This window comes from Mesoplodon mirus (genome assembly GCF_964341445.2).
Source record: "Mesoplodon mirus genome assembly, chromosome: 4".
NCBI lineage: Eukaryota > Metazoa > Chordata > Mammalia > Artiodactyla > Ziphiidae > Mesoplodon > Mesoplodon mirus.
This window is the reverse complement of record NC_138979.1, coordinates 165,945,484-165,954,208: the sequence shown is the minus strand read 5'-3', so window position 1 is coordinate 165,954,208 and position 8,725 is coordinate 165,945,484. Positions and strand designations below refer to the sequence as shown.

The following is an 8,725-nucleotide window of genomic DNA, read 5'->3' as shown; positions in this document are numbered from 1 at the left end:
TCTCTATTTCTGCCTTGCAAACCAGTTCATCTGTACCATTTTTATAGATTCCACATTGATGCATTAATATATGATATTTGTTTTTCTCTGACTTTCTTCACTCTGTATGACAGTCTCTAGGTGCATCCATATCTCTACAAATGACCCAATTTCCTTCCTTTTTTTATGGCTGAGTAATATTCCATTGTATATATGCGCCACGTCTTCTTTATCCATTCGTCTGTCAATGGACATTTAGATTGCTACCATGACCTAGCTATTGTAAATAGTGCTGCAATGAACATTGGGGTGCATGCGTCTTTTTGAATTATGGTTTTCTCTGGGTATACGCCCAGGAGTGGGATTGCTGGGTCATACGGTAATTCTATTTCTAGTTTTTTAAGGAACCTCCATACTGTTCTCCATAGTGGCTGTATCAATTTACATTCCCACCAACAATGCAAGAGGGTTCCCTTTTCTCCACACCCTCTCCAGCACTTGTTGGTTGTGGATTTTCTGATGATGCCCATTCTGACCAGTGTGAGATGATATCTCATTGTAATTTTGATTTGCATTTCTCTAATGATTAGTGATGTTGAGCAGCCCATCATGTGCCTCTTGGCACATCTTCTGTATGTCTTCTTTGGAGAAATGTCTACTTAGGTTTTCTGCCCATTTTTTGATTGGGTTGTTTGTTTTTTTAATATTGAGCTGCATGAGCTGTTTATGTATTTTGGAGATTAATCCTTTGTCTGTTGATTCACTTGCAAATATTTTCTTCCATTCTGAGGGATGTCTTTTCCTCTTGTTGATAGTTTCCTTCGCTGTGAAAAAGCTTTTAAGTTTCATTAGGTCCCATTTGTTTATTTTTGTTTTTATTTCCATTACTTTGGGAGGTGAGTCAAAAAAGATCTCGCTGTGATTTATGTCAAAGAGTGTTCTTCCTATGTTTTTCTCTCAGAATTTTATAGTGTCTGGTCTTACATTTACATTCTCAATCCATTTTGAGTTTATTTTTGTGTATAGTGTTAGGGAGTGTTCTAATTTCATTCTGTTACATGTAGCTGTCCAGTTTTCCCAGCACCACTTACTGAAGAGACTGTCTTTTCTCCATTGTATATCCTTGCCTCCTTTGTCCTAAATTAGTTGACCATAGGTGCGTGGATTTATCTCTGGGCTTTCTGTCCTGTTCCACTGATCCATATTTCTGTTTTTGTGCCCGTACCATGTTGTCTTGTTTACAGTAGCTTTGTAGTATAGTCTGAAGTCAGGACGTCTGATTCGTCCAGCTCCGTTTTCTTCCCCCAAGATTGTTTGGCTATTTGGGGTCTTTTGTGTCTCCATACAAATTTTAAGATTTTTGGTTCTAGTTCTGTGAAAAATGCCATTGGTAGTTTGATAGGGATTATGTTGAATCTGTAGATTGTTTTGGGTAGTATAGTCATTTTCACAGTATTGGTTCTTCCAATCCAGGAAGATGGTATATCACTCCATCTGTTTGTGTCACCTTTGATTTCTTTCATCAGTGTCTTATAGTTTTCTGAGTTCAGGTCTTTTACTTCCTTAGGTAAGTTTATTCCTAAGTATTTTATTCCTTTTGTTTCAGTGGTGAATGGGATTGTTTCCTTAATTTCTCTTTCTGATCTTTCATTGTTAGTGTATAGGAATGTGAGAGATTTCTGTGCATTAATTTTCTATCCTGCAACTTTACTAAATTCATTGATTAGCTCTAATAGTTTTCTGATGGCATCTTTAGGATTCTCTATGTATAGTATCATGTCATCTGCAAACAATGACAGTTTTACTTCTTCTTTTCCGATTTGGATTCCTCTTATTTCCTTTTCTTGTCTGATTGCCATGGCTAGAACTTCCAAAACTATGTTGAATAATAGTGGTGAGAGTGGGCAACCTTGCTTTGTTCCTGATCTTAGAGGAAATGCCTTTAGTTTTTCAACACTGAGAATGATGTTTGCTGTGGGTTTGTCGTATATGGCCTTTATTATGTTGAGGTAGGTTCCGTCTATGCCCACTTTCTGGAGTTTTTATCATAAATGGGTGTTGAATTTTGTTGAAAGTTTTTTCTGCATCTGTTGAGATGATCATATGGTTTTTATTCTTCAATTTGTTAATATGGTGTGTCACATTGATTGATTTGCATATATTGAAGAATACTTGCATCCCTGGGATAAATCCCACTTGATCATGGTGTATGATCTTTTTCATGTGTTGTTGGATTCTGTTTGCTAGTATTTTGTTGAGGATTTTTGCATCTATATTCATCAATGATACTGGTCTGTAATTGTCTTTTTTTTGTAGTATCTTTGTCTGGTTTTGTTACCAGGTTGATGTTGGCCTCATAGAATGAGTTTGGGAGTGTTCCTTCCTCTGCAATGTTTTGGAAGAGTTTGAGAAGGATGTGTGTTAACTCTTCTCTAAATATTTTATAGAATTCACCTGTGAAGCCATCTGGTCCTGGACTTTTGTTTGTTGTAAGATTTTTAATCACAGTTTCAATTTCATTACCTGTGATTGGTCTGTTCATATTTTCTATTTCTTCCTGGTTCAGTCTTGGAAGGTTATACCTTTCTAAGAATTTGTCCATTTTTTCCAGGTTGTCCACTTTATTGGCATAGAGTTGCTTGTAGTAAGTAGTCTCTTGTGATGCTTTGTACTTCCGTGGTGTCTGTTGTAACTTCTTCATTTTCATTTCTAATTTTATTGAGTTGAGTCCTCTCCCTCTTTTTCTTGATGACCATTTTCTTAATTATTTGGAGTTATTTTTTGTAGGTCCTTTTCTTCTCTTGTGTCTCCCACTTAGAGAAGTTCCTTTAGCATGTGTTGTAGATCCAGTTTTGTGGTGCTGAATTTTCTTGGCTTTTGCTTGTCTGTAAAAGCTCTTGATTTCTCCATCAAATCTGAATGAGATCCTTGCTGGGTAGAGTAATCTTGGTTGTAGGTTCTTCCCTTTCATCACTTTAAATATTTCGTGCCACTCCCTTCTGGCTTATAGAGTTTCTGCTGAGAAATCAACTGTTAACCTTATGGGAGTTCCCTTGTGTGTTATTTGTCATTTTTCCCTTATTGCTTTTAATAATTTTTCTTTGTCTTTAATTTTTGTCAATTTGATTACTGTGTGTCTCGGAGTATTTCTCCTTGGATTTATCCTGCCTGGGACTCTGTGCTTCCTGGACTTGGGTGGCTATTTCCTTTCCCATGTTAGGGAAGTTTTCAACTATAATCTCTTCAAATATTTTCTCGGGTCCTTTCTCTCTCTCTTCTCCTTCTGGGACCCCTATAATGCAAATGTTGCGTTTAATGTTGTCCCAGAGGTCTCTTAGACTGTCTTCATTTCTTTTCATTCTTTTTTCTTTATTCTGTTACATGGCAGTGAATTCCACCATTCTGTCTTCCAGGTCACTTATCCATTCTTCTGCCTCGGTTTTTCTGCTATTGATTCCTTCCAGTGTATTTTTCATTTCAGTTACTGTATTGTTTATCTCTGTTTCTTTGTTCTTTAATTCTTCTAGGTCTTTGTTCTTTAATTCTTCTAGGTCTTTGTTAAACATTTCTTGCATCTTCTCGATTTTGCCTCCATTCTTTTCCCGAGGTCCTGGATCATCTTCACTACCAGTATTCTGAATTCTTTTTCTGGAAGGTTGCCTATCTCCTCTTCTTTTAGTTATTTTTCTGGGGTTTTATCTTGTTCCTTCATCTGGTAAAAAGTCCTCTGCCTTTTCATTTTGTCTATCTTTCTGTGAATGTGGTTTTTGTTCCACAGGCTGCAGAATTGTAGTTCTTCTTGCTTCTGCTGTCTGCCCTCTGGTGGATGAGGCTATCTAAGACACTTGTGCAAGCTTCCTGATGGGAGGGACTGGCGGTGGGTAGAGCTGGCTGTTGCTCTGGTGGGCAGAGCTCAGTAAATCTTTAATCCACGTGTCTGCTGATGGGTGGGGCTGAGTTCCTTCCCTGTTGGTTGTTTGCCCTGAGGCAACCCACAACTGGAGGCTACAGGCTCTTTCTTGGAGCTAATGGTGGCCTCTGGGAAGGCTTATGCCAAGGAGTACTTCCCAGAACTTCTGCTGCCTGTGTCCTTGTCCCTCCGGTGAGCCACAGCCACCCCCTGCCTCTGCAGGAGACCCTCCAACACTAGCAGGTAGGTCTGTTTTGGTGTCCTATGGAGTCACTGCTCCTTCCCCCTGGGTTCTGATGTGCACACTACTTTGTGTGTGCCCTCTAAGAGTGGAGTCTCTGTTTCCCCCAGTCCTGTTGAAGTCCTGCAATCAAATCCCGCTGGTCTTCAAAGTCTGATTCTCTAGGAATTCCTCCTCCCATTGCCAGACCCCCAGGTTGGGAAGCCTGATGGGCTCAGAACCTTCACTCCAGTAGGTGGACTTCTGTGGTATAACTGTTCTCCAGTTTGTGAATCGCCCACCCAGGGGTTATGGGATTTGATTTTATTGTGATTGTGCCTCTCCTAGCATCTCCCTGCAGCTTCTCCTTTGTCTTTGGATGTGGGGTATCTTTATTGGTGAGTTCCAGTGTCTTCCTCTCGATGATTGTTCAGCAGTTACTCGTAATTCTGGTTCTCTCACAAGAGGGAGTCCCATCTCTGTTTCTATATCTGTGTTTATGTCTACCTCTTTCTGCCTCTAGCTGTATCTCTCTCTATAATTCAGTCTATAAAATTAAAGCACTAGAGTAAGATGTGTTTTAAAATCTCTGTAATATAGCACTGTCTTCCCATGTTTTAATAAATATCAGTTTAGTTTATTTCAGTTTAGTGTGCACTAAGCTAATAAAAATGCTTTCATATTTATGCTGAATATTAGCAGACGTACTTGCCAATTATGGATCATAGCTGATACTAAATAGCCTCAGATGAATTGTTGCTTTCTCAGTCTTGACATTTCTTATTAACATCTAAGAAAATTCTGATTATTTTAGGAAATAGGATGAAAGACATTAGAATTCCCTGGGGAATGAAAGCTCATTGAAACTCTCTTAGTATTTGAAAGATAGTGACCAGTTAGTCTCCATATACTCTGACAAATATTCTTAAAGACCAGCAAGAATAATTTTGTTAATGTCTCAGGAAGAAATTCCTAAGAACAAGGATTTTAAACATGGAAATGATTTACAAAATGTAAGCTTGGCATTTTTTTCTCTATCCTTAGGAAAAAAGAAAAATTTATAGAGCCCACTGTGGACATAACAGCTAGAGGCAGAGGACGTCCTTAAATAAGGCAATCAAGCATTTTAATTTTTCCTGGTAAGTCTTTAGTTTTAGTTGGGAAAGTTCAGTATGGACCAAATATTTAAATTAGATCTGATGTGTTTCACATCAGTCATTTCTTGATTAAGAACAGCTTCTAGTGAAATACATCAGTTGAACTGACAACCTAGGCTAGCTTTGGACAAAATTATGTAGTTGATAGAGTTATTCTTTGGTATTCTCTTTCTTTTCCTTCTTTCATGAATTACATCACTTCCTGGTAGGCAGCATGGTATAGTAAGAAAGCTTGAGACCTGAAAATGAAATCCAGTTTCCCACGTGCAAGTTGTTCATCTGGTCCCAGTTGCTGAATCTGTGTGAATCTCTATTTCCTCATATTCAAGAAGAGGATTATCAGTCCTATTTTATGGATCTGGTATGAGCATTAAATGACACAGTGTCACAATATACTAGAAGCAAAAGAAATATTTCCTTTCCCTTCCCCTCAAAGTCTCCCATCAGAAATAACACAGGGAATTTAAACCATTTTAAGATGGTCTTGTCTTAATAAGTTAGTCTTTTTAAGGAATATTGGAGTTTAGAAATAGCCTGTATAGAATTTTAAATAACATAGGATGTGTGGTAGGAAGACATTTGAGGGCATAAAGAACACTCTAAGTTCTCTTAACTAATATTATGGAGGTGATCATGCACATCATTTATTTATTCTGGCCAGTTTGATCCTGTTATGAACAAGTTATCAGCTAACTGGCCAAGGATGTTTGGCCTGATGGCTTTGATGTAATGAGCATTTATGTGACATTTAAAAATGATGACATATAATGAAATATCATTCAGCCTTATAAAGGGATGAAATTCTGACACTTGCTACAACATGGATGAACCTTGAAAATGTTATACTAATGAAGTAAGTCAGATACAAAAGGACAAATATGGGATGATGCCACTTATACCTAGAATACCTAGAATAGTCAAATTCATAGAGACAGAGAGTAGAATAGTGGTTACAAGGGGCTGGAGGAAGGGGAGTGAGGAGTTATTGTTTAATGGGTGTAGAGTTTCAGTTTGCAATGATGAAAAATTTCTAGAGATAGAGAGTCGTGAAGGTTACACAACAGTGTGACTGTACTTAATGCTGCTAGCTGAACTATACACTTAAAAATGGTTAAAATCTTATATTTTATATTATGTATATATGGCTCAATAACAAAGGCAAACTGCTAAATACAAAATAAATTATATAATATAAACAGTAGAAAGTACACAGATTCAAGAGCTTGTGAAGACAAGCCACAGCCTGGGAGAAAATATTTGCAAAAACATATCTGATAAAGGACTGTTATCCAGAATACACAAAGAACCTTTAAAACTCAACAGTAGAAGATGAATAACTTGATTTAAAAATGGATACTTGAACAGGTGTCTCACTAAAAAATAAACAGATAGAAAATAGCCTTTGAGAATCTGCTCCACATCATATGTCATTAGGGACATGCAAATTAGAACAAAAATGAAATATCACTATACACCTATTAGAATGTCCAAAATACAGAATTCAGACAACATCAAAAGCTGGATGGGAACTCTCGTCCATTGCTGGTGGGTATGTGAATTGGTACAGTCACTTTGGAAGACAGTTTGCCTATTCTTACAGAACTAAAGATACTTTTACCATATGATCCAGCTATCATACTCCTTGGTATTTACTCAGAGGAGTTGAAACTTACAGCCACACAAAAACCTGCTCATAGATGTTTATAGCAGTTTTATTCATAATTGCCAATATTTGGAAGCAACTGAGATGTCCTTCAGTAGGTGGATGGATAAATAAACTGTGGTACATCCAGACAATGAAATATTACTCAGTGGTAAAAAGAAATAAGCTACCAAGCCATGAAAAAACATGAAGACAATCTAAATGCATATTACTAAATGAAAGAAACCAATCTGAAAAGGCTACATACTATATGATTTTAACTATATGACATTCTAGAAAGGCCAGAATTATGGAGACAGTAAAAAGATCAGTGGTTATCAAGGGTTGAGAGGAGGGAGAGATGAACAGGTGGAGCACAGAGGATTTTTAGGGCAGTGACACTATTTTGTAGATATTGTAATGGTGACATACATTGCATAATACTTGACATTATACATTTGTCAAAATCCACAGGATATGAACGCTAATGTAAAATATGGACTTTGGATGAAATGACGTGTAGGTTGATCAATTGTAATCAATGTACTACTCTGATGGAGGATGTTGATAATGGGGGAAGCTATGCATATGTGGAATTAGCAGATGTATGAGAAATCACTGTACGTTCCCCTCAATTTTTCTATGAACCTAAAAGTGCTCTAAAAATAGTTTAAGTTTTAGTAAAGTGCACAAAACATAATTATATAGCTTGGTGGATTTTCATAAACTGAGCTCACTTTTATAATGAACACTCAAATCAAGAAATAGAAATACCAGAAACCTCCCATGTAACTTTTTATCCACTATCCACTTGCCATAAGTAACCACTGTCATGTCCTCTAAAACTATAGATTAGATTTTCCTGTTTTTTTTAAACTGGATAAAAATTGAATAATACATCCCATTTTGTTTGTAAGAGTCATTTCTACTTCTGTCTGTAGTTGTAGATTGTTCATTCTCATTGCTATGTACTATTTCATTGTGTGAATATTCTGTAACTTATATATCCACCCTACTGTTGATGGATATTTGAGGAGTATCCTGTTTTGAGCAATTGTGAAGTGTGCTTCTATGAATATTGTAATGCATTGTGCATTTTATTTTTTTTTTTGGTGAACATGTGGATGCATTTCTTTTGAGTTCATACCTGGGAGTAGAATTGCTAAGCCATAGGGTATACATATATTCAACTAGATAGATACTGTCAAGCAGTTTTCCAAAGTGGTATCAGTTTACACACCATCAGCAGTGTGAGTTGTGCTTGCTCTGTGTCCTCGCTAGTCTTACCAATTTTATTTTCCTGTCTGTTCATTTTACCTATTCTTGTAGGTGTGTAGCCATATCAATTCATAGCATCTTCCAAATAACTTCTCAATTGCCTCTATTACACATATCTATGTCTCTCTGCTTTTGGTTAGGTTGATACTCAGATTTTTTTTTAATTCCCTTTATTTTTTTACCTTACATCTAAATTCGTATTTCACATGATATATTCATAAATAAAACATGGATTTTTGGTCTGGGTTCCACTTTGGTTTTCTGGCGCAAACTTCAAAAGACAACTGTTAGCATCAAGATTCCAGTGTCCTGGTATGAATAAATTAACAGTTGTCTGCGAAGTTAAAAATCTAGCTTAATGCTTTTGAAATATTTTGACAACCATTTTACTGATGTAAGTAAATTGGATGGCCTGTTTTTATGGAGAAGGAAAATCAAAACACTTTGAAATCTCAAATGGGTAAAATTACTGATACTGACTAGTAAAATTTAATTATTTATCTAGTGCTATACAGGATATGTAGAAAAATTGGGTCCTT

General features: G+C 36.6%; 1 protein-coding gene across 2 annotated transcripts in view; it reads left to right on the top strand.

The window, feature by feature from the left end:
- Positions 1-3,919: 3,919 nt before the first annotated feature.
- The window catches only part of DIO2 (iodothyronine deiodinase 2), a 68,621-nt gene continuing 63,815 nt past the window's right edge, over positions 3,920-8,725 (top strand). Inside the window, exons 1-2 of one of the 2 annotated variants that reach the window (XM_082616794.1) lie at positions 3,920-4,132; positions 5,154-5,248. The gene's annotated coding sequence lies outside the window, so the exon portion shown is untranslated. The remainder of the gene's footprint in view (positions 4,133-5,153; positions 5,249-8,725) is intronic. The other variant, XM_082616793.1, reaches the window with a different exon arrangement.